A 23,258-nucleotide genomic window follows, 5' to 3' on the forward strand; every position below is an offset into this window, starting at 1 on the left:
CATATACACACACACTCAAATGAGTCAAAAGGATGTTAGGAAGTATTTCTTCAGTCATAGAGTAGTCAGGCAGTGAAATAGCCTAGAAAGTGACGTAGACGTATGGCGGGAACCATACATAGTTTTAAGACGAGGTTTGATAAAGCTCATGGAGCAGGGAGAGAGAGGACCCAGTAGCAACCAGTGAAGAGGCGGGGCCAGGAGCTAAGACTCGACCCCTGCAACCACAAATAGGTGAGTACAGATAGGTAAGTACACACACCCATACACACACACACTCACATACACACCCAAGCACACTCATGCACACATCCATACAAATACACACATACACTGCAAACCTCACTTAAGGAGAAAGATCTTGGGGTAAGTATTACACCGAGCACGTCTCCGGAAGCCCACATCAACCAGGTAACTGCTGCAGCATATGGGTGCCTGGCAAACCTGAAAATAGCGTTTCGATATCTTAGTAAGGAATCGATCAAGACACTGTACACTGTGTAGGTCAGGCCCATACTGGAGTATGCAGCACCAATTTGGAACCCACACCTGATCAAGCACATCAAGAAACTAGAGAAAGCGCAGAGGTTTACAACAAGGTTAGCTCCAGAGCTCAGGGAAATGTCCTACGAAGAAAGGTTGAGGGAAATCGACCTGACGACACTGGAAGACAGGAGGGATAGGGGAGACATGATAACGACATACAAAATACTGCGTGGAATACATAAGGTGGACAGAGATAGGATGTTCCGGAGTGGGGACACAGAAACAAGGGGTCAAAATTGGAAGTTGAAGATTCAGACGAGTCACAGGGATGTTAGGAAGTATTTCTTCAGTCATAGAGTTGTCTGGAAGTGGAATAGTCTAGCAAGTGATGTAGTGGAGGCAGGAACCATACATAGCTTTAAGACGAGGTATGACAAAGCTCAGGGAGCAGAGAGAGAAGGGACCTAGTAGCAATCAGTGAAGAGGCGGGGCCAGGAGTTGAATCTTGACCCCTGCAACCACAATTAGGTGAGTACAATTATACAATTAGTTGAGTACACCCATACACAAACACACCCATATACACACACACACACACCCGTACACACCTTAGCAAAAAATCGTTCAAGACTCTGTACACCGTGTATGTCAAGGCCTGAATGGGAGTATGCAGCAACAGTTTGGAACCCACCCCTAGTCAAGCTTGTAAGGAAATTAGAGAAAGTGCAAAGGTTTGCAACAGGACTAGTCCCGGAGCTAAGGGATATGTCCTACGAGTAGAGGACAGGAAAGATGGAGGGGACATAATAACTACATAAAAAATACTGAGAGGAATTGACAAAGTGGATAGGGACAGAATGTTTCTGGGATGGAACACAGCAACAAGAAATTAAAGACTCAGATGAGTCACAGGGATGTTAGGAAATTTTTCTTCAGCCACATAATTGTCAGGAAGTGGAATAATCTGGAGAGTGGTGTAGTGAAGGTAGGATCGATACATTGCTCTAAGAAGAGGTACGATAAAGCTCATGGAGCAGGGAGTGACCAGTGAAGAGGCTGGGCCAGGAGCTGTGAATCGAGCCCTGCAACCACAACTATGTGAGTACACACACACACACACACACACACACACACACACACACACACACACACACACACACACACACACACACACACACACACACACACACACACACACACACAACAAAACACAACACACATGCACTCGTATATACAATAGGCCTAGTGTCTAGTCGACATGTGCCTAGGACAAAATGGTAACTAACACACACACACACATACACTGATCTCTCTGTTGTGCGAAACAGGATTATGAGAACCACTCTTGGATCCCCTCAATTGTCGAACAGTCTCCCTCAGGGTAAAGACTAACCTCCCTCGCTCCCCAGCCGTCTGGAGTTCACAAACACTGGCAAAGTTGCTAAAATATTACGTTGGCAAGCTTACCAGCAACTATTCTACAGAACTGCTCTGTAATAACATAACATAACGGGACAAGATACATGACTAATGCGCGGAAAAACTGTACACAGATCAACTCCTCCACCCAGATGACTATACTCCTCCACTTACATGACTATACTCCTCCACCCAGATGACTATACTCCTCCACCCAGATGACTATACTCCTCCACCCAGATGACTATACTCCTCCACCCAGATGACTATACTCCTCCACCTAGATGCTACACTTCTCCACCCTGATGGCTACTCTCCTCCACCCTGATGGCAATACTTCACCCTGATGGCTATGGCTATACTTCTCCCTGACAACAATCGAGTATATGTTCAATGCCCATTTTAAGACTTTTTGTGAATAAACACATTTGCAGACAGGAGATAATAAAAAGTCATGCAGAATCAAACATGTCCAGTATGGAAGGAGCAGACTACAAGGCGTACTTCACAGATGGATCACTTGATCAGGAGCTGAATCGAGCAGCCGCACTAATGTACCATGACAGGAAACCAATGGATGGAGACTTATGAACTCTTAGTTGATTTTGACTCGGGAGTTGGTGGCTATCATACTAGCACCAACACATGCATTGCACCATTGCAAACATCAGTCAGTCTATTCCATAGCGTTGGCGATAGTTGAGAAGGTCATGAGGAACAGTGCGAACATTGCATACAACACATGCTACAGCCGCTGATCCATTTTATACAGATGATTGATCCTATCTCTGCCACTCCAATATCTTTCCAAGGCTGCAACGGCATTAGTATTTTGTCGTCAAGAACCTCAAGACTCGCAAAATACCTTCCACCTCGATAGAGGCGAGAGATAAATCAAAAATACCCCGACAAGGCCCCAGTATTGGGGTGGAACTCTCATACAGCTGAATGTAAGCAACATCATTATTGTAACCAGATACACTGAGAACTGGCTTAAAAAAGACACGGGAGCAAACACTAGGACATATTTATTAGAAACCGTTTCTATCCTGAGACTTCAAGCATTTCTATCATACAGATTAAAATGACAGCATATATAGGCGGAGAGTGGGGTGTGAGTGGCACATAATGACCTGAAAAATGACTTTTGAGATGAGGACACGTAGACAATGAGGTCATGAGATTCCTGTGTTGTTAGGTGGTACTTTACACGGTTGATTATTACGTACGCTAATGTTTTTGAAAATTTGTAGTTTCCAGTATTATGTTTTACAGTGTCTGTCACAGTGATTAATGAAGCTTCTTCGTCACCGACAATCACTCTCCGCCTGTATATATTGTCATTTTAATCTCTATATGTTAGAAGGACCGAAACGTTTTCTAATAAATATGTTCGGTTGTTTGCTTCCGTGTCTTTTCAAATCAATTACCAAGTTTATACCACACTTAGAACTAAGATCTTTGTCAGGACACTGTACTTGATCAACGATGTATATGTATTTTCTTGTGTATGACTTGATTAATTTCAACCATGAGCTTATTCTTCATTGTCTTCACAACTATACCTGTCGCCATTACGTCATCAGTTATATAACGTTTTTATACAATATTCTACAGAGAGAGAGAGAGAGAGAGAGAGAGCGCATTTAGATTTAGAAGCTTATTGTTGACCACACATTTCTTTTTTAAGGTGTAGTAAAATGAACAGGTTTTGTTTGATTTTTGTTGAGAAATGGTTGGGTAAGTACACTTTCCTGCATGAAACAATCATATAGCAATCGGTACTTATCTGTTAACAGCAGCATGTCCAGCAGCCTCTCCCTGGACGTCCCTTCGGGGTGCCGTTCCAGATTCCACAGTGGCTGTTGAGTAACAAGTGAATTAGAAACAATTTGCCCCAAAGGAGCGTATATCCAGCATTTCACTATCATCTGAAATGCGTAGTGGTATTCACTTGATTTGGGCATAAAGCCCTCAAATTACGACCTCGAATACGGCAGCCCTAATCACCTTGTGTCTGCTCAAGGACTGCAGTTCGTCTTGGCGATACAAGTGAGAGTAAGCCTTACCTTGCTCGTGTAACGTGAGCTTATGGCGTTGGCAGCGCCATTAAGGCGGATATCGGTGACCTGACTGAAGGCTTGAGTGTCTCAGGCAATGTTGCACTAATGTTCGCCACTATGTCGAGAATGTTCGTTGCAATTACTTGCAATACCGGTTGCACTTCGTCATTCAGTACCATCATTTGTTCATAGTTTCTTGGAATTATCCACAGCAGGGAGAACATGGAGACACAATAAACACCACGTGATTAGTTCTACTGTGAATTTCCTGACTCATATAAGGGAACTAGTCTAACTTTCCTAGTTTTCTGAGGTTGTCAGAGTGAACAAGAGTCAAGAACACACTGGTCACTATTATCTTTTGTATTTTAACGATAAGAAGGCAACGCCCACGTGTCACACACGTCTAATCAGTTCTGCCCTCGTCGCCCTCAAACTCATCGTCCACACAAAAAACTACTGAGTTCAGCTTTATACCTCTTTCATACTACACATTGCAACAGTATTCATTACAAGAGGGTAGGTTTCTTGTTGTTTAGCTATAGACTACAATTCATAATAGCCCCAACTTGTAGATTAAAATAAATGGTATAAAATACCGACAATATGGAAACATAAACACATATGCAGTTTAATGTGATCCTTTATTGACAACGTTTCACCCACATAGTGGCCTTTTTCAAGTCACAAACAGATCTACCTGGGGTGGAAGGTACGGGAGCATTTATAGACTATAATTGCTCCCATACCTTCCACCCCAGGTAGATATGTTCCCAACTTGTAGATAAAGTGGGGCACAGGTTTTCTCTTAATTTTATTGCTAAGGGGAAAAGAGTAATTACTCTTGTTTAACCTTCACAGTGTAGTTGATCAAGAACTCTGGCAAGGAGAGGAAACCGTGCCTCGTGATGCTATGGTTCATACATGGGATTTTAATAAAGCTGTTTATGAAGAAAGAAGAGTCCACTAGCCCCTTTCGGGAGGGTTAAGTCCCTCAGAGGGCTGAGACGGAGCTGAGAATTTTCTCCACAATTTTTCCAGAGATAGATATAGAATACTTAGTAATAGGAGATTACTGTTACTGAAACAAATGTTGTATAACTACTAGATGGCTGGCAGTGTTATGTGTGGCGTATTTACTTGACTTTTATGTTTATGTATGATAAATTATTACAGTTATTTCTGGCACAAACACAAGATACCAAAAACAACAATAATGATGCTGACGTTAATAATACTTACAGTTATATTATCTCCAATGGATTCTTTATGCTATTAACCAGTGTGTGTTAACCAGTGTGTGTTAACTAGTGTGTATTAACCAGTGTGTGTTACACTTTTGTGATGGTAATTATATATCTGATTTCTCATCGAGTTAAACATGAACGTAGATGCATAATTGTAATATACATTATAACATTATTTAGATAACAAAAAGGCACAATTCCATGACTGGAACAATACACAAATAACCCGCACATAGCAGAGAGCAGCTTACCACGACGTTTCAATCCGATTTGGACCATTTACACAGTCACACTGTGACTGTAAATGGTCCAAGTCTGACCGAAACGTCGTCGTAAGTTCCTCTCTCCTATGTGCAGGTTTGTAGATGAATGGTTCAGAGAACCGACATGTTGATAAATTAGACACATGTGCAACTCTTGGGTATCTTTATTGAGGAAACGTTTCGCCACACAGTGGCTTCATCAGTCCATACAAAGGAGAATCTTGAAGAATAGGAGGAGAATGAGGTAATCAGTCCCTCAACCTTGAGTCGATGTGGTCAGTCCATCAATCTTGAATAGAATACGGCATACGTGCTGAGAAGGAGCTTATATACCGTTGGCAGGAGAGGTGAAGCAGTCAGAGGCAGTGTAACACTTATTGAATAAGTGTTACACTGCCTCTGACTGCTTCACCTCTCCTGCCAACGGTATATAAGCTCCTTCTCAGCACGTATGCCGTATTCTATTCAAGATTGATGGACTGACCACATCGACTCAAGGTTGAGGGACTGATTACCTCATTCTCCTCCTATTCTTCAAGATTCTCCTTTGTATGGACTGATGAAGCCACTGTGTGGCGAAACGTTTCCTCAATAAAGATACCCAAGAGTTGCACATGTGTCTAATTTATCAATATGTGCAGGTTATTTGTGCAATATTTAGAAAAACGGTTTTCGTTTTAAGATGTTGTTTTAATTTTATGTTTTCAGGATGGTGGGTGACGTGAGCGAGGTGATCCAAACAGCATTGTTGTTCTTCATGGTAAGTGTGCAGGTGGTGCTGGTGGTGCAGGTGGTGGGGGGGTGCAGGTGGTGCTGGGGGTGCAGCAGTGGCTCATGGCCTCACAGATCTCCATGCACTCACTGCCCTCAGGAGGGGCTCTCTACACCTGCTCTCCCCACCGACTGCACTTCATTATTAGCCAGTCCTACATCATGTTGTTGCTGGCGCTGCAGCTCATCATATCTCCCTTCAATATTCGTTCTCGGCGCAACTACCATGAAGGATTACTCTTTTGTTGGATAAATTTAGTAAGTACTGGTTTTCTAACAGAGCTGTAGTAGTCTTCCCAGTGGGGTGATAGAGGCTAGGACCCTGGGTAGCTTTAAGAAGAGATTGGACAAATATATGAGTGGGAGGGGCTGGGATTGATTGGTGTCATTGGGTTCGGGAGTTATTTCTTGGGTAGCTTTAGGTAGAGGTCGTTTTGATAAGGACCTGCCTCGCATGCTCCGGTAGGCCTTCTGCAGTGTTCCTCCATTCTTATGTTCTTATGTTCTTATTACTAATGACTAGTGTATGGATAGCTTGGTCCACACTCTACATGATCCTTCCACCTGCATGGAGTGAAGCTTGTATATGCCTGGGTATGGTCGCTACATCTACCTGCGTCTTGGTCACAATCTTCGTTCCCAAGGCATATCTGATGGTGGGAGCAGCAGCTCGGGACTCTGGGTGTGCGGCGCCGGTTCACCCCCTTGCGCGCCCACAATCCACACATGACCTGGCGCGGTCTTCCTCCCCAGCCCTGTATGACTCCGTCGGTTATCTGCCCGAGATGGTACAGGCCCCGGCCCATGCCTACGCTCCAGACCCCACTGTACACCACCCAACCCAGAAGGAGAACCCATACGAGACCTATTCTCAGTATCATCCTTCGCCTCACAAAATCACTCAGTTTTAACTCAGTGAAAATGCAAAATGTTAATTATGGCCGCAGTTGCAGTTAGTCTCATTATTGCCATGTATGCCCTTTTCTTTGGCCTTATTATTAATCCCTATTTTAATTAATTAAATAGAAAATTTACTCTTTTGATTTCGAATCCAGGGTGAGGGAAGTAGTATAGATAAGTGTCCATACATGTGCTGATCTTTTTAACCTAGCAGTTCTGGGTAGTATGTAAGCCACAAATGAAAGAAGCAATGATAACACAGATAAAAACAAGGAGTATAAATAGTAGTAGTGTTGAGAGGGTTCGTGGAGATATGATGGTTGGAGATAAACACAAGTTGTTGGGAGGTAACATTTATATTAGCCCTGTTGCCTGTTGTAGACCTACGTGTGGACTGAGAAAGGGACAGCGCGTCTCACGCTCACATGCGGCCTCACGTGACGTCACACATGCTAGCCATTGGGCCTAGCAAAAGGATCATCTATGTAAAACATATGGATGGTACTATGATACTCAGATAACATATACCTATACAAGGGATCAGCAACTAGGCTGACAGCTCGGTCATGTTACGTATGTCGTCTCGACATACAATACTATGCTATAGGCTGAACAGGCAGGTGGCTCTGGGCTGATTCTATACAATAGCAAAGACATATGTGACTTTAAACATATGGATGGTACTATGATACTCAGATAACATGTACATATACAGGGGATCAGCAACTATGCTGACAGTAGAAGTGGTGGTGGTAGCAGTAGTAGTAGCAGTAGTAGCAGTAGTAGTACTAGTAAAGCAAAGAGTGAGAAGGGTTAGGCTTGATACAGACTTGTCTATCACAGGTCAGTAGATCTCCTGCAGTGCTCCTCTGTTCTTCTTAGGAGGGCATCAAATGACGGCTGTCTTCAATATGGTCATCATCCTTCCTATCAAAGTCTAGATTAAGAGCGACTTGAAGCATTTATGGATATATTGCATACATATCATTGCAAAAAGTGTTAAGGTTAACTATTTGAAATAAAACATTATTACGTGGCTTAACGTTCCCATAAAATGCAGTTGTAACAGCAATTTACCTAAAAAATGAAGTATTTCAGAAAATGTTTCAAAACTCCCTGAATAGTCGAAATATGGAATAAATTAATGCTTTAGTACATATTATGAATTTTAAACTGCTCTGAATCGTCGTAATATAGAATAAATTAAAGTTTTAGCATATATTTTTAGAATTTTTAACATTACACATATTAAAAAAAAAATCCTAAATTTTGGGGGATGATAATGCCTGTTATCTTTTTTAACTGCTCTTATCAGAATTTTATTAATATCCTCATTTATTGCTTCTAAAATCCTTGCCATATCACCCCCAATAATTTTGCTCATATCAATTTTATGGACATCTTTATTTAATGTAGATTTCTCATAATTAATACATATGTTCAAATTCTTTTGTGGTATATAATGTGTCTTGGGATAAATTATATTTTTCAGAGTAACCTCATAATCAATTTTATTATCTAATATAATGGAATCATATAATTTATTAATGAAAGCTGAAGGTGTATTGGCGGGAAATAAATCAAGACTGGAATCACTACAGACGTATAGAAGACGTTCAGCCATCTCCACACTCTTATAACACACACTGAGTAAAAACATATCATTACGGAGTTTATATACTCACCTAATATGTTATCCACGATGATTCCTCTCTCCATACACCATCTCCTTTATGTAATAATTGTCTTCTCACTTTTGTATTCCTCACAAAATCAAAATGTATACCTGTTATATTTAACAAATGCTTTATTTCTGATAAGTAATCAGAATCGATTCTTCTCGCTGATTTCACATTATTTTCTAATAAAACATTTAATATTTCAATAATATTACGCCCAGTAATGGAGGTAAGAAGGTCACCATTCTCATCCCAACTCACCAAAGGATTTCTTTGCAATAATACCAACATTGATTTCACATATTCTGTATTTCATGCACCCACTCTTATGTGCATGAATCTTGACAAATCTGGGGTTTTCTGAGGTTTCACCGAGGTGAGTGCAGGTGGGTTGACTTCCCTGACGGGACTGAGCTTATTCTTGCGTTTAACACCACGCTTCAAGCATCCACCTCCTCCTCCTTCTAAATTCGCATCACCCCCCGATTTTACTATCTCGAGGGGTTTCCGATTAATAACTGAACTCTGTACAAGATAGAATTCTTTCATGATTTATTAAACAATCTCGAAATAATATCTACTGCTAGAGGTAATATAATACTTATAAGATTTCCACCTCTGATACTCAACAAATATTTCTTTTTACGCTGAAAACCAATTCTCTTGCAAGCTAATGCTCTAATCTCGTTCTTTTACTTTTTTAAATATTTTAGGGTCTAATAGTATTTTATTCTTGATCAAATTCTTGAAAATCTCACTGATACAACTTATGTGTGTTTTCTTAAACTGCTGTAATAAACTCTTCCGTTGATTGCCTGGGAGACTAGTAAGTAATGAAATTAATTCTTTAAATTTTTTAATAATGATTTTTTCATTGTACCTTCAACAAATCTCCTTCTTTGACCCACGAATTAAAAGTGGAATAATAACCTTTATAGGATACCAAATAATGCATAATTCCACCAATTTTTTTTTTCGTTTCAATACTCTGTCGTTAATATATTCTGGAGGTGGTATGACTGGTATCAATTCTTCGCGATAAAATGATCCTTTAATATTTTCACCATTCAAATCTTCCAAATGATATGTTGTTATAGGTTGAGAATCATTAATTCTATTTATTTTAAAACTTTCCTCTGCATTTTGTGTGTGAAACCCTCGGTTAAACTAGGAGTCACTCTTGTTGTGTCTCCAACAGCAACTTCTTACTGAAACGTTTCTTATTGGATCTTCCATTTTTATAATTTATGCGAAACTGATTCCTTATATCATCCAATGACATGATACAATGGACTTGCAATGGAGTTTTACCACCAATCCCCGAGTGTGAAGTTGAATTATATGCATCTACCAATGCATTTAAATACCTTTGAATAATTAAATGTATTGGCACTTGTCATATACTTGTATAATTTACGTTTTAACGTTTGCAAGCCTCTCTCTGCAATGGAAGCTTTTGTTTCATTCGAAAATACATGATATAGGTTTATACGTTTATTTAGAAGATCTCCACCTTTATCTGTAAATAATCTCGATATATTCTTCTCCTTTTCATTCTCCAATATGTTTTGTAATGCATGTAAAGTGCTCGGTCCTTCTTGAAAAAACATCGATACACACTAGAATGTACATATAATCGTCATTATATCTGGATAATTTAGACATATTCCCCAAATCACAGGTTATTATCACCATGGGTTTAGCTGCAATTATTTTCATAAGAACATAAGAAGAACATAAGAAAGGAGGAACACTGCAGGGGGCCTGTTGGCCCATACTAGGCAGGTCCTTTACAATTCATCCCACTAACAAAACATTTGACCAACCCAATTTTCAATGCCACCCAAGAAATAAGCTCTGATGTGAAAGTCCCACTCAAATTCAACCCCTCCCACTCATGTACTTATCCAACCTAAATTTGAAACTACCCAAAGTCCCAACTAGGTAGACTGTTCCACTCATCAACTACCCTATTTCCAAACCAATACTTTCCTATGTCCTTTCTAAACCTAAACTTATCTAATTTAAATCCATTACTGCGGGTTCTCTCTTGGAGAGATATCCTCAAGACCTTATTAATATCCCCTTTATTAATACCTATCTTCCACTTATACACTTCGATCAGGTCTCCCCTCATTCTTCGTCTAACAAGTGAATGTAACTTAAGAGTCTTCAATCTTACTTCATAAGGAAGATTTCTAATGCTATGTATTAATTTAGTCATCCTACGCTGAATGTTTTCTAACGAATTTATGTCCATTCTGTAATATGGAGACCAGAACTGAGCTGCATAATCTAGGTGAGGCCTTACTATTGATGTATAAAGCTGCAGTATGACCTCTGGACTTCTGTTGCTTACACTTCTTGATATAAATCCCAGTAATCTATTTGCCTTATTACGTACGCTTAGGCATTGCTGTCTTGGTTTAAGGTTGCTGCTCACCATAACCCCCAAGTCCTTTTCGCAATCTGTATGGCTAAGTTCTACATCATTTAACTTATAAGTACTAGGGTTATGGGCACTCCCAAGCTTCAGAACCTTGCATTTATCTACATTGAACTGCATCTGCCACTTTTCTGACCAAGAATAGAGTTTGTTTAAATCCTCCTGAAGTTCCATAACATCTACGTTTGAATCAATTATCCTACCTTTCTTTGTGTCATCGGCGAATTTGCTCATATCACTAGTAATTCCCTCATCAAGATCATTGATATATATTATAAACAAGCCCAAGACTGATCCCTGTGGAACGCCACTTGTTACAGATCCCCACTCAGATTTAACCCCATTTATGGACACTCTCTGCTTCCTGTCAATGAGCCATGACTCGATCCACGAGAGCACTTTTCCCCCAATGCCATGAGCTGCCACTTTCTTTAACAGTCTATGGTGCGGAACTCTATCAAAAGCCTTACTAAAATCTAAGTAAATAATATCAAATTCTTTATCGTGGTCAACAGCCTCAAAAGCTTTACTGAAGAAAGTTAATAAATTAGTTAGATAAGACCGGCCTCTTGTGAATCCATGCTGAGTATCATTAATCAAGCTATGCTTATCGAGATGGCTTCTTATAATCTCAGCTATAATTGACTCTAGTAATTTGCCTACAATTGAGGTCAGGCTTATTGGGCGGTAATTTGACGGTAACGACTTGTCCCCTGTTTTAAAAACAGGAATTACATTAGCCATCTTCCACATATCAGACACTACACCTGTTTGAAGAGATAAATTAAAAATATTAGTTAATGGTTCACAGAGTTCCGTTTTGCATTCCTTAAGAACCCTGGAAAAAACCTCATCAGGACCTGGCGACTTATTTTGCGTCAGTCTGTCTATCTGCTTCACAACCATTTCACTAGTGACTGTGATGTTACATAATTTATCTTCTTCTAGCCCACTATAAAAATTAATTACTGGAATATTGTTAGTGTCTTCCTGTGTAAAAACTGAGAGAAAATAATTATTAAAAATCGAGCACATTTCATTCTCTTTGTCAGTAAGGTGCCCATAGTTATTTTTAAGGGGACCTATCTTATCTCTAACTTTTGTTCTATAGACCTGGAAAAAACTTTTTGGGTTAGTTTTAGAATCCCTAGCAACTTTAATTTCATAGTCCCTTTTAGCTTTTCTTATCCCCTTTTTAATGTCCCTCTTAATGTCAATATACTGATTCATAAGATGACCCTCACCTCTTTTGATACGCCTATAAATTCCTTTCTTATGCCCTAGTAGATATTTGAGCCTATTATTCATCCATTTTGGGTCATTTCTATTTGATCTAATTTCTTTATATGGGATAAACGTTCTTTGAGCAGCATGTATAGTGTTCAGAAAACTGTCATATTGATAGCTCACTTCGTTACCCCAGTCAACAGATGATAAGTGTTCTCTAAGCCCATCGTAATCTGCTAAGCGAAAATCTGGGACTGTTACTGAGTTATGGCTACTATCGTACTTCCATTCAATGCTAAATGTAATTGATTTGTGGTCGCTAGCACCCAGTTCCTCTGAAATTTCTAAATTATTAACAAGGGATTCATTGTTTGCCATAACTAAGTCAAGCAGGTTATTTCCCCTTGTAGGTTCTGTCACAAACTGCTTCAAAAAACAATCCTGAGCTACTTCTAAGAAGTCGTATGATTCTAAATTCCCAGTCAAGAAATTCCAATCAATATGACTCAAGTTAAAGTCTCCTAGAATTACTACATTATTGTGCCTTGTGGCCTTAACAATTTCCTCCCATAGTAGTTTCCCTTGGTCCCTATCTAAGTTTGGGGGACGGTATATCACTCCTAAAATCAGTTTTTCATGCCCCTCTGAAAATTCTATCCAAACAGACTCTGTATGTGTTACTTCAGACTTAATACCCGTTTTTATGCAACAGTTCAAGAGATCTCGGACATACAATGCCACCCCACCCCCCTTCCCGATACTTCTATCTACTTGGAACAATTTAAAACCCTGAATATGACATTCCGCAGGCATGTCCCGACTTTTTGAATTAAACCACGTCTCAGTTAAGGCAAATACATCAATGTTACCTGCACTAGCAACTAATCTCAACTCGTCCATCTTATTCCTAGCACTACGGCAATTAGCATAATAAACATTGAAAGACTCTCCTTTCTCTTTACCCTTCCTGCTCATTTCTGTTTTTCTACTAAACCTATTACTGTCCTTATCACCCAGAGTCCCTGGCTTTTCAATATCTACCTCGTTCTGCTTATTACTAGTTCCCCTAGAACTCGTAATATTACTACACTGGGACTTCACTGTTTTCCTGCCAAAACCCATACCACTAACTATTCCTAGTTTAAAGTCCTAACTGCTCCCTCCACTGCAGTTGCCAGTGCTACCACCCCAGACCTAGATAAGTGAACCCCATCCCTGGCATACATGTCATTTCTGCCATAGAAGATGTCCCAGTTGTCAATGAATGTTTCCGCATTTTCCTTACAGTATTTGTCCAGCCAGCAATTGACACCAATTGCCCTGGACAACCATTCATTTCCAACTCCTCTCCTTGGCAAAATACCACATATGACAGGGTTCCCACCCTTACTCCTAATTATTTCTATTGCTGACCTATACCTGCTAATCAGGTCTTCACTCCTACGTCTGCCAACATCGTTGCCTCCAGCACTGAGACAGATAATAGGATTGCTCCCATTACCTCTCATGATGTCATCCAGACGGCTAACAATATCCTCCATCCCAGCCCCAGGAAAGCAAACTCTCTGTCTCCTACTCCTGTCCTTCAAGCAGAACGCTCTATCCATATACCTAACTTGGCTATCCCCAACAACAACAATATTCTTACCTTCCTTGATGTCGTTCGTCGTGACGTTCCCAGTAGTCGACTCACATTCGTCGGGTAGCACTGAGAATGTATTAGATGTTTCCACAACAGTTTCCACGGCAGTCTCTTTCTTCTTCATCGTTTCTACCTTTCCATTCGTCTTCTTGATCGTCAACTTCGTTCCCTGCTGTCCAGCCATTGACCAGTTTCCCTTCTTGACCTGAGGACTCAAAACAGGAGGACTACTACGAATCTTCTTGTTTTCCTCGGTCAGTCGCCGAATCTCCACCTTCGCCAACCTCAATTCTTCCTTAAGCTGTTGGTAAAGTTGCTCGATGGAGGGCATCTTGCTTCAATTCGTAGAGAGCGCGCAAACAGGTCTTCACAGAGCTAAGTACACGTCAACACTGCGCAAAAGCCAACTCAATCAGGAGCTACTGCGCAGCACGTCCGCACGGAAACTTCTTAGGTTTAAGAACATGTACAGCAAGTGATCTTTCTGAATTGAAGAAATTTCTAACCTCTTTCAAGATTATGGAAGGATCAATTTTTTTACAGCTTTTATACCAGAGAATGAACCCACAGAGTGAGGATCTCTATAAACCTTTTCAATTAATTTTGTTCCCTCCATTGGTGTACAATTTCGTTGGAATCCTGACGTAACACATTGGTTCGCAACTGTAACTGTATTTAATGTGAGGTCTATGAATAAATAGCCAAAGGATGATCAATTTATGGCAGATTTATACATATTAACAAATTCTTTATTTTTACCGAAAATCTGTCGCCCCAGAATCTCTACTTGCCCGAGATCTCTCATTTTAAATAAGACAAAATGTGTGGCGTTTAAAGCCATGGTACGACTGTATCGTCCTCCGTGAAATATATTTTAAGTAGTTAGAATAATGCTTATATTATGTCTACCTTTAGTAAAACATTCGAGAATAATTTCACTATTACCAGCTTTAGCTAATCTTTTTAACATATCACTACAAACTGGCATAGTGCCTGATAAGTGGAAAATGGCAAATGTAATACCTATTTACAAGGCAGGTGACAGGTCCTTGGCTTCGAACTATAGACCAATAAGCCTTACCTCCATAGTGGGAAAATTTATGGAATCAATATTTGCCGAAGCAATTCGTAGCCATCTTGACAGGCGCAGATTGATTAATGATTCTCAACACGGTTTTACAAAGGGGCGTTCCTGTCTTACGAATTTACTAACTTTTTTCACTAAGGTGTTTGAGGAGGTAGATCATGGTAATGAATATGATATTGTGTATATGGACTTTAGTAAGGCTTTCGATAGAGTTCCACACCAGAGGCTATTGAGGAAACTTAGGGCACGCGGAATAGGAGGAGAATTTTTTTCCTGGGTAGAGGCATGGCTGACAAATAGACAGCAGAGAGTTTGCATAAATGGGGAGAAATCAGAATGGGGGCACGTCACAAGCGGTGTTCCTCAGGGGTCAGTGTTGGGCCCGTTGTTGTTCACAATTTACATAAACGACATAGATGAGGGAATAAATAGCGACATAAGCAAATTTGCTGATGACACCAAAATAGGCCGTCCAATTCATTCTAATGAGGACACTAGAGCACTCCAGGATGATTTGAATAGACTGATGCAATGGTCGGAGAAGTGGCAGATGCAGTTTAATATTGACAAATGCAAAGTTCTAAATGTTGGACAGTTAAATAACCATGCCACATATAAACTAAATAATGTAGATCTTAATACTACCGATTGCGAAAAGGATTTAGGAGTTCTGGTTAGCAGTAATCTAAAACCAAGACAACAGTGCATTAGTGTTCGCAATAAAGCTAACAGAATTCTTGGCTTCATATCTAGAAGTATAAATAATAGAAGTCCTCAGGTTGTTCTTCAACTCTATATATCCTTGGTTAGGCCTCATTTAGACTATGCTGCTCAGTTCTGGTCACCGTATTACAGAATGGATATAAATGCTCTGGAAAACGTACAAAGGAGGATGACAAAGATGATCCCATGTATCAGAAATCTTCCCTATGAGGATAGACTGAGGGCCCTGAATCTCCACTCTATCGAAAGGCGTAGAATTAGGGGGGATATGATCGAGGTGTATAAATGGAAAACAGGAATAAATAATGGGGATGTAATTAGTGTGCTGAAAATTTCCAGCCAAGACAGGACTCGCAGCAATGGCTTCAAGTTGGAAAAATTCAGATTCAGGAAGGATATAGGAAAGCACTGGTTTGGTAATAGAGTTGTGGATGAGTGGAACAAGCTCCCGAGTACAGTTATTGAAGCTAAAACGTTATGTAGTTTTAAAAATAGGTTAGATAAATACATGAGTGGGTTTGGGTGGGTGTGAGTTGGACCTGACTAGCATGTGCTGCTGGGTCTGGTACAGTGCTCCATCCTTGAGTGGGGATGACCAGACTGGGTGGGTCATAGGGATAATCCGGGGGGTGGGTCATTGGTTTAATCCGGGGGGGGGTGAACATGGACCTGCTCCGCATGGGTCAGTAGGCCTGTTGCAGTGTTCCTTCTTTCTTATGTTATGTTCTTATTAATGTATTTTCATCAGATGATGCAATGACATTCTGTGGGTCAATAATATCTTTACTTAATGTTAATTTACGGGATATCTCTGAATCTTGCTCTAAGGGATGAGATGTCACCCCACATATTATAATGTTATGAAATTTCTCACGGTATAACTTTACTAATTTTGCTGTGAAATAAGATTTGCCACTATTCGAATAACCGGCAGTGATAATCCTTGAAGGATAACGAAATATATCAACATCAGCCGATGTGCATGCTGTCAAGTTCATTGTACTAGCGAGAAACTGTGTTTACCATAGAGAGGTGACTTGTATACTGTGAGTGTTAATGAGTTTTCAAGATATATATCAGCTAAGATAACAAGAGGATACAGAGCGACCTCCTGTCGCCGACCGGGACTACCTCACCAAAATTAGTTCCTTTACGATAACATGAGAACACCAATTGACACAGGTGTTCTTACCCTGTCTTATGATGACCGTCTGTCTGACTTGTGTTGACTCACGTGTGCAGTAAGGAGATTTTATCAGATACACATTGGGTATGTGATTTCTATCGGAAATCTACCTTCGGTGTGAGCGGCATTTCATGGCACCCGTCTGTGTGACCTGTGTTGACTCAAGTGTTCAGCAAGAAGATTTTATCTAACTTGTCTACAAACATGGCGCAATAATTTCGGGGTGAACCATATAAGGTCAAGGTGTCTGACAGAGCGAGGACTATGTTTCCATTCGTCAAGCGTGGCAGACCTCTTCTTAATTCGGCAAACCCACCTGCATCATGAAGGTAAGTTGTACTTAGAAATCTTAATTCGTGATATGTAAAATTGTGGTTAAACAAAAATTGTACCTTTAAAGGTGTTGAATGTTCTTAATCGCTTGAAAATTTTTTACCCAAATCTTAATTCGTGATATATAAAATTGTACCTTAACATATTAATTTACCTCATTTAAACTTAACAAGTGGAAATAATGAAGAGGTTGGAGTATACGAGTGAAATTCTTACCAGACAATGAGTGAAATTTTTACCGGATAAATGTGTTAATGAGTGAAATTCTTAACAGAGGATAAGAAAAGAATACACGCGAATTAATGAAGAGGAGAATGTCGATAATACGAAAATCATCGCAAATCAAGCGAGGAGATGCACATCACGGTGAAAGATTGACAGAATTACAAAAAGAGTGGGATCACATAGATGTATTATGGTAGAGGCTGTAAAAACAGGTATGTATCCAAATTGTGACCAGTACCTTATATTTTTGTCGTATTATGTAAAAAATTGTTGGGGTGAAAGATTCTGTTCCATTAATCGTTGTATTGCTGAATACCGAAGCGAGGAAATCTTAATATGTAAAATTGAGATCAGTGCCTTATATTTTTTGTTGTATTAACGAAATCTTGTTATGCAAAATCTTGTTATATAAAATTGTTGGTGGTTCTTACCAGACATTAATTCATGTTATGTAGTGAAAGATTTTGCTCTATTAATATTAATTCGTAGTATGTAAAAATGTGACTAGAGCCTTATAGGTGTTATTGTTGAGGAAAAATGTTTATTAATCGATCAGTATGTGAATACCGAGACGAGAAAATATGTAAAAATATGGAATATGAATTGGAGATACTTTTCCTCGTACGAAATACACCTGGTACTTCTGCAGCTGTGAATGACTCTGAGAGAGCAGGTACTTCACATAATCCAGGGAGTAATGACGCACATCCTGGAGGTGCGACCGAGAATGAACCTGAGAGTGCAGGTTGTTCTGCTAGTGTTGGTACCTCACAACACGGAGGTGCAGCCTGGAATGTGGATACATCTGTCACCGTTAATGAAGATGAGAGAGCAAGTATCTCACATAGTCTGGGGAGTAATGTCGCACACAACAGTGTAGGTGCGACCGTGAATGAAGATGAGAGGGAAGGTACTTCACATGATGCGCCTGTGAATATGAACGATGAACATCCAGAAATTATCACATACGTCCAGAATTTTAGAGGTAGGCACAAAGTGAGGAAATATAGTGTCCCTTCAACTTATCAGAGAGATTTAAGAATGTATTTGCATGCTTATAGGGATTATTTTATAGGTCAGATGCGAGATATGTATGATAGATCACCTCTGGCAATGTCACTCAGAATCCATCCGATTATAGTTATTAGGACATTACGCCAGAACATATTAGGTGATGATCAAAATGGACAATTTGTGATAAATTTAGTGTTTTAGTTAGTAAGTGAAGAGGAAATCTCTGAAGTATTTGATCGATGGGTGGGAACGATATTAGAAAGGTATGAGACAGAGTGGCAAAATAAGGAAGGGATCATAGATCTAAAGGAATCTTTGAGCATAGAATATGTCAAGGTAGAATTCAGAGTGCAAATGAGATCATATGTGGAATATCCCAAGAAACTACGAGGGAGCCAATATATCTTTAATCCAGATATTAATTATGGATTGTGTGTACTGCGTGCTTTTGCTGCCTATCATTGTCACAAAAAGGGTATGAGATAGGAAAATATTTCCTAAGTTGTAAATCCTAAGAGAGAGTGTCTTAGTCATGCAAAATCTTTTACAGATGATTTTCCCATTACACGTGATGAATTAGGTCTATTAGAAAAGGAAAATAAGGTGTCATTATTCGTCTATCAATTAAGAGAGGATAAAGATGGGTCATTTGTGGCTATGTGCCGTACGAGGGGAATAAGAAATATAAGGACATTATGTGTGTAAATCCTAAGAGAGAGTGTCTTAGTCATGCAAAATCTTTTACAGATGATTTTCCCATTACACGTGATGAATTAGGTCTATTAGAAAAGGAAAATAAGGTGTCATTATTCGTCTATCAATTAAGAAAGGATAAAGATGGGTCATTTGTGGCTGTGTCGTAAGGGGAATAAGAAATATAAGGACATTATGTGTGCCTTATTGATGAATAAAAGTCATTTAGTTTCAGTCAAAGATTTTCACGGCTATATTAGAATGATAATGACAGAAAAAAAAGGTGATGATAAGAAGCACTGCCATAATTATTTGATGAAGTTAAATATCCAGGAAGAGTTAGATATCCACGAAGATGGATGTAAAATCGGACTCTCGTATTCCCCCCGGAAGGAACAACTGTACACTTTAGAAATTTTAGTGATACACATTCCAGCGAATACATCGGTGTATTCGATTTCGAATGTGCATTAGATACCACTCTCCCGGCAGGTAAAACTGAGTCACGCCATAAAGCCATTGCCTATTGTTATATTATATTTGATCACACAGGTGAAATAGTGTGCATGAAGAGTTATAAGGGGAAGGATGCAGCTAATCATTTCATTTTAAATGTCAATGGTGAATGGAGTAAGATAAAGTTTAGAAGAGAGTATCATGTAATCCATATGACAGAGGAGGATAAGACCAGACATGATTCACAGATCACTTGTGAATTATGTAGTAACACCTTCAAAGATGCCAAAGATAATCATAAACATCATGACCACACTTTAAAATTCAATAATTATATTGGTGCAGATTGTGCGCGATGCAATTTGCAGTGTAAAGATAAGAGTGAGAAATTATTATTTTTTTGTCATAACATGTCGTATGATTTAGGAATAATTTTAAAGGAATTGCAGGTTGATAAATATGAAATTGAACTTCATTCGAAACAAGGTCTCAAATTCTTGAAAGTAGACATAGGTAAGGTTAGGTTTCAAGATTCTCTGTCTTCATTAAATGGATCTCTTTCCACGTTAGCAGATCAACACATCAAGGCAGGTAAATCATTGAAATAAACAAAGACTATTCTGAAAGATGTGCCTCAGGATGTGTTGCCTTTATTATGTAAAGGAAAGCAAGTCCTGTGCTACGATTATATTGATAGTTTAAAGAAACTCGATGAAACAAAATTACCGAGTGAAGAACATTTTTGTAATTCTTTGAGAAATAGTGCAATTAGCCAGGAGGATTATGACCATGATGCTATGAAAGTATTTGACTTGGGAAAATGTAAGAGTTTAGGAGATTACTTGATGTTGTATCTCAGACAGATGTTGGATTGTTAGCCGATGTCTTCATGGAGTGGCGTAAAACACTCAAAGATATTTATAAGCTCGATGTTAGTAATTACATAAGTTTGCCTTCTTTCAGTTGGGACGCATTCCTATTGGAAACTAATGTGAAATTCGATATAATATATTCCAATGAATTATACGACCACATTAAAAGGAATCTCAGAGGAGGGTTCACATGTACAGTTAATCAATATACTAAAGTAGATAATCCCTTAATCCCAATTTTGATGTTGAGAGTGGAATGGGTACTCACATTTTATATCTAGATTTTAATTCTTTGTATGCTAGTGCAATGGTTGAAGCTCTTCCACAGAATGGAATAAGAAAATTATCGAATGAGGAGAAGAATGATTTCCTCGATGTGGGATTAAGAAATGTTTCCTGTGAGGGTCAAAAGGGATATTGGATAGAATGTGATACCAAGCCCGTGTCCCCTGAGGTAGATAGATGTACTGATGAACTACCCTTGGTATTATCACACATGAATATATCACAAGAGATGTTGTCTCCTTATTGTGAATCTGTATTGAAAAATGAAGGTAGAAATATACTCAAATCTAATGCGAAATTAGTGGCAAGTCATTTACCTCAGAAAAATTATATGGTCAGTCTAGATTTGCTACAGTTACTAATGGAACTTGGGTTAGAGGTTGAAAAGGTGCATGCAGTATATGAATATACTCAGTCAAAATTTTTAGAACCCTTCATAACAACAAATATCGCACAGAGAACAGCCACATAATGTCCCATCAAGTCAAAAGCATTCAAATTAACCAATAATGCTATTTATGGGAAAATTAAGTGAACAGACCTAGATCAAGCCTTCCTATTCCAGGGTTGCAGGATTGCCAGATATCTCTGTTTCCATGCCCGAGGGACTGTCCTGTCCAGGAGCTGAACCCGGGACCTCTCTTCAACGTCTTATAGATACATCAAGAATGAGAAAGGATTTATTAAAACCACCAAAGATCCTTTCCTAAAAAATCTCACACATTTGAATCAAGACAGAGTGATTTGTACATTCACCAAATCGAAATTAGAAGTTAAACAACCACTATCTCGGTTTTCAAATTCTTGAGATTGCCAGAAAGAAATTGTATTATTTTTTATATAAAGTTTTAAAACAACATTATGGTGATGACGTAAAACTCCTGTATACAGACACCGATTCGTACATTTTTAACTTGAAATGCAAAGATTTGCGTGCTGAGTTAAAAAGAGAACCTTTGTTAGGATATATGGATTTTTCAAATTTCAGTCCTGATCATCCCTTGTATGATAATAGTAGGAAAGGTGAGATAGGTTTATTGAATTCTGAAATGTGTGAATATAATATTAGTGAGTTGGTAGCTCTGAAAGCTAAAATGTATTCTGTAAAGATTGTTGGAATATCAAATACTGTCAGTAGAGCCAAGGGTATCCCGTCACAGTTCACGCCATTATTAACTCATGCATGATATAAGAATCTTTAAAGAAATGTAGATAGGGAAGTATTCACTTGTAAGTCTAATAGCAATGTAAAAGGTGAAATATGTACAGTAAAGAATAAAAAGAGAGGATTGTCAGCCTTTGATGATAAAAGGTATCACTTGAATACTAAGCAATCCTTGGCTTATGGTCACCCTGATATTCCACCATCTTAACGTAGCAGAACAGTGTGATCCCACAATGTTTTCCCATGTTGATGATTTTAGTTGTATATAATCTTTTGTATTAACGAGAAATTGTGTTACCAGAAATTTGTTGTATATGAAAATAAAAATAATGAAAATATTGTGTATTAGTGTTATCCTGCATTTAAGTTAATGAGAGGATACAGAGTGACCCAGCTTGATGAACCTGAACACATCTGTTGACCTGTGTTTACTGGTGATGACGTCATGGGTGGCTATCACGTGACGCCACACCTGGCATGAACAAACATGTTGTACTCCCGTAGGGGTGGTTACCCATGGGGTGGTTACCCATGGGGTGGATGTACAAACGTGATGCAATATTCTGGGTAGTGGGGTCACGCATGTTTAAGTCAATAAGAGGAAGTTACTTGTTTCAACCTGTACTACCCAAGGGGGAAGACCATGCCCCATAGGGGGAACCTTTACCATACCCCCCACACCATTCTGAATGCTTACTCCCATAGAGGGGGACCTCAAAATTTGAATCGAGGAGATTTTAAAGGGTACCCATAGGGAGGAACTCAAATCTTTTTGTTTGTATTATTGAAATTTGGCAACCCTGTATAATTTTGGAAAAGTGGTTAAAATTGGACATTAGGGGGGAGTGAGGAGGTCTTATCATAGGGGTACCCATATGGGCAACCTTTGCCACACCTCATATGGGTAAACCAAAAAAATAAAATTCGAAAAAAAATCTAATAAAAATCGAAAAATAAATTGAAAAATTCGAGAAATAAATCGAGAAGCGGGGGCGATTCGGGAGTAAAGTGGGGGGAGGGGGCTGGCGGACGGGACCGGAAGTATGGGGATCGGAAGTGGGGGACCGAAAGTGTGG

General features: G+C 39.2%; 1 long non-coding RNA gene across 2 annotated transcripts; it reads left to right on the top strand.

Moving 5' to 3' along the window:
• Positions 1-6,183: 6,183 nt before the first annotated feature.
• LOC138851437 (uncharacterized) lies at positions 6,184-22,511 on the top strand. Of its 2 annotated transcripts, none has more exons than XR_011391210.1 (4): positions 6,184-6,238; positions 17,747-17,909; positions 18,347-18,682; positions 21,583-22,511. It is a non-coding gene; the product is annotated as an uncharacterized lncRNA (long non-coding RNA). The 2 variants fall into 2 exon arrangements; XR_011391209.1 differs by lacking the exon at positions 6,184-6,238 and adding an exon at positions 6,318-6,507.
• Positions 22,512-23,258: the final 747 nt, after the last annotated feature.

Source organism: Cherax quadricarinatus, unplaced genomic scaffold (assembly GCF_038502225.1).
Source record: "Cherax quadricarinatus isolate ZL_2023a unplaced genomic scaffold, ASM3850222v1 Contig611, whole genome shotgun sequence".
Lineage (NCBI taxonomy): Eukaryota > Metazoa > Arthropoda > Malacostraca > Decapoda > Parastacidae > Cherax > Cherax quadricarinatus.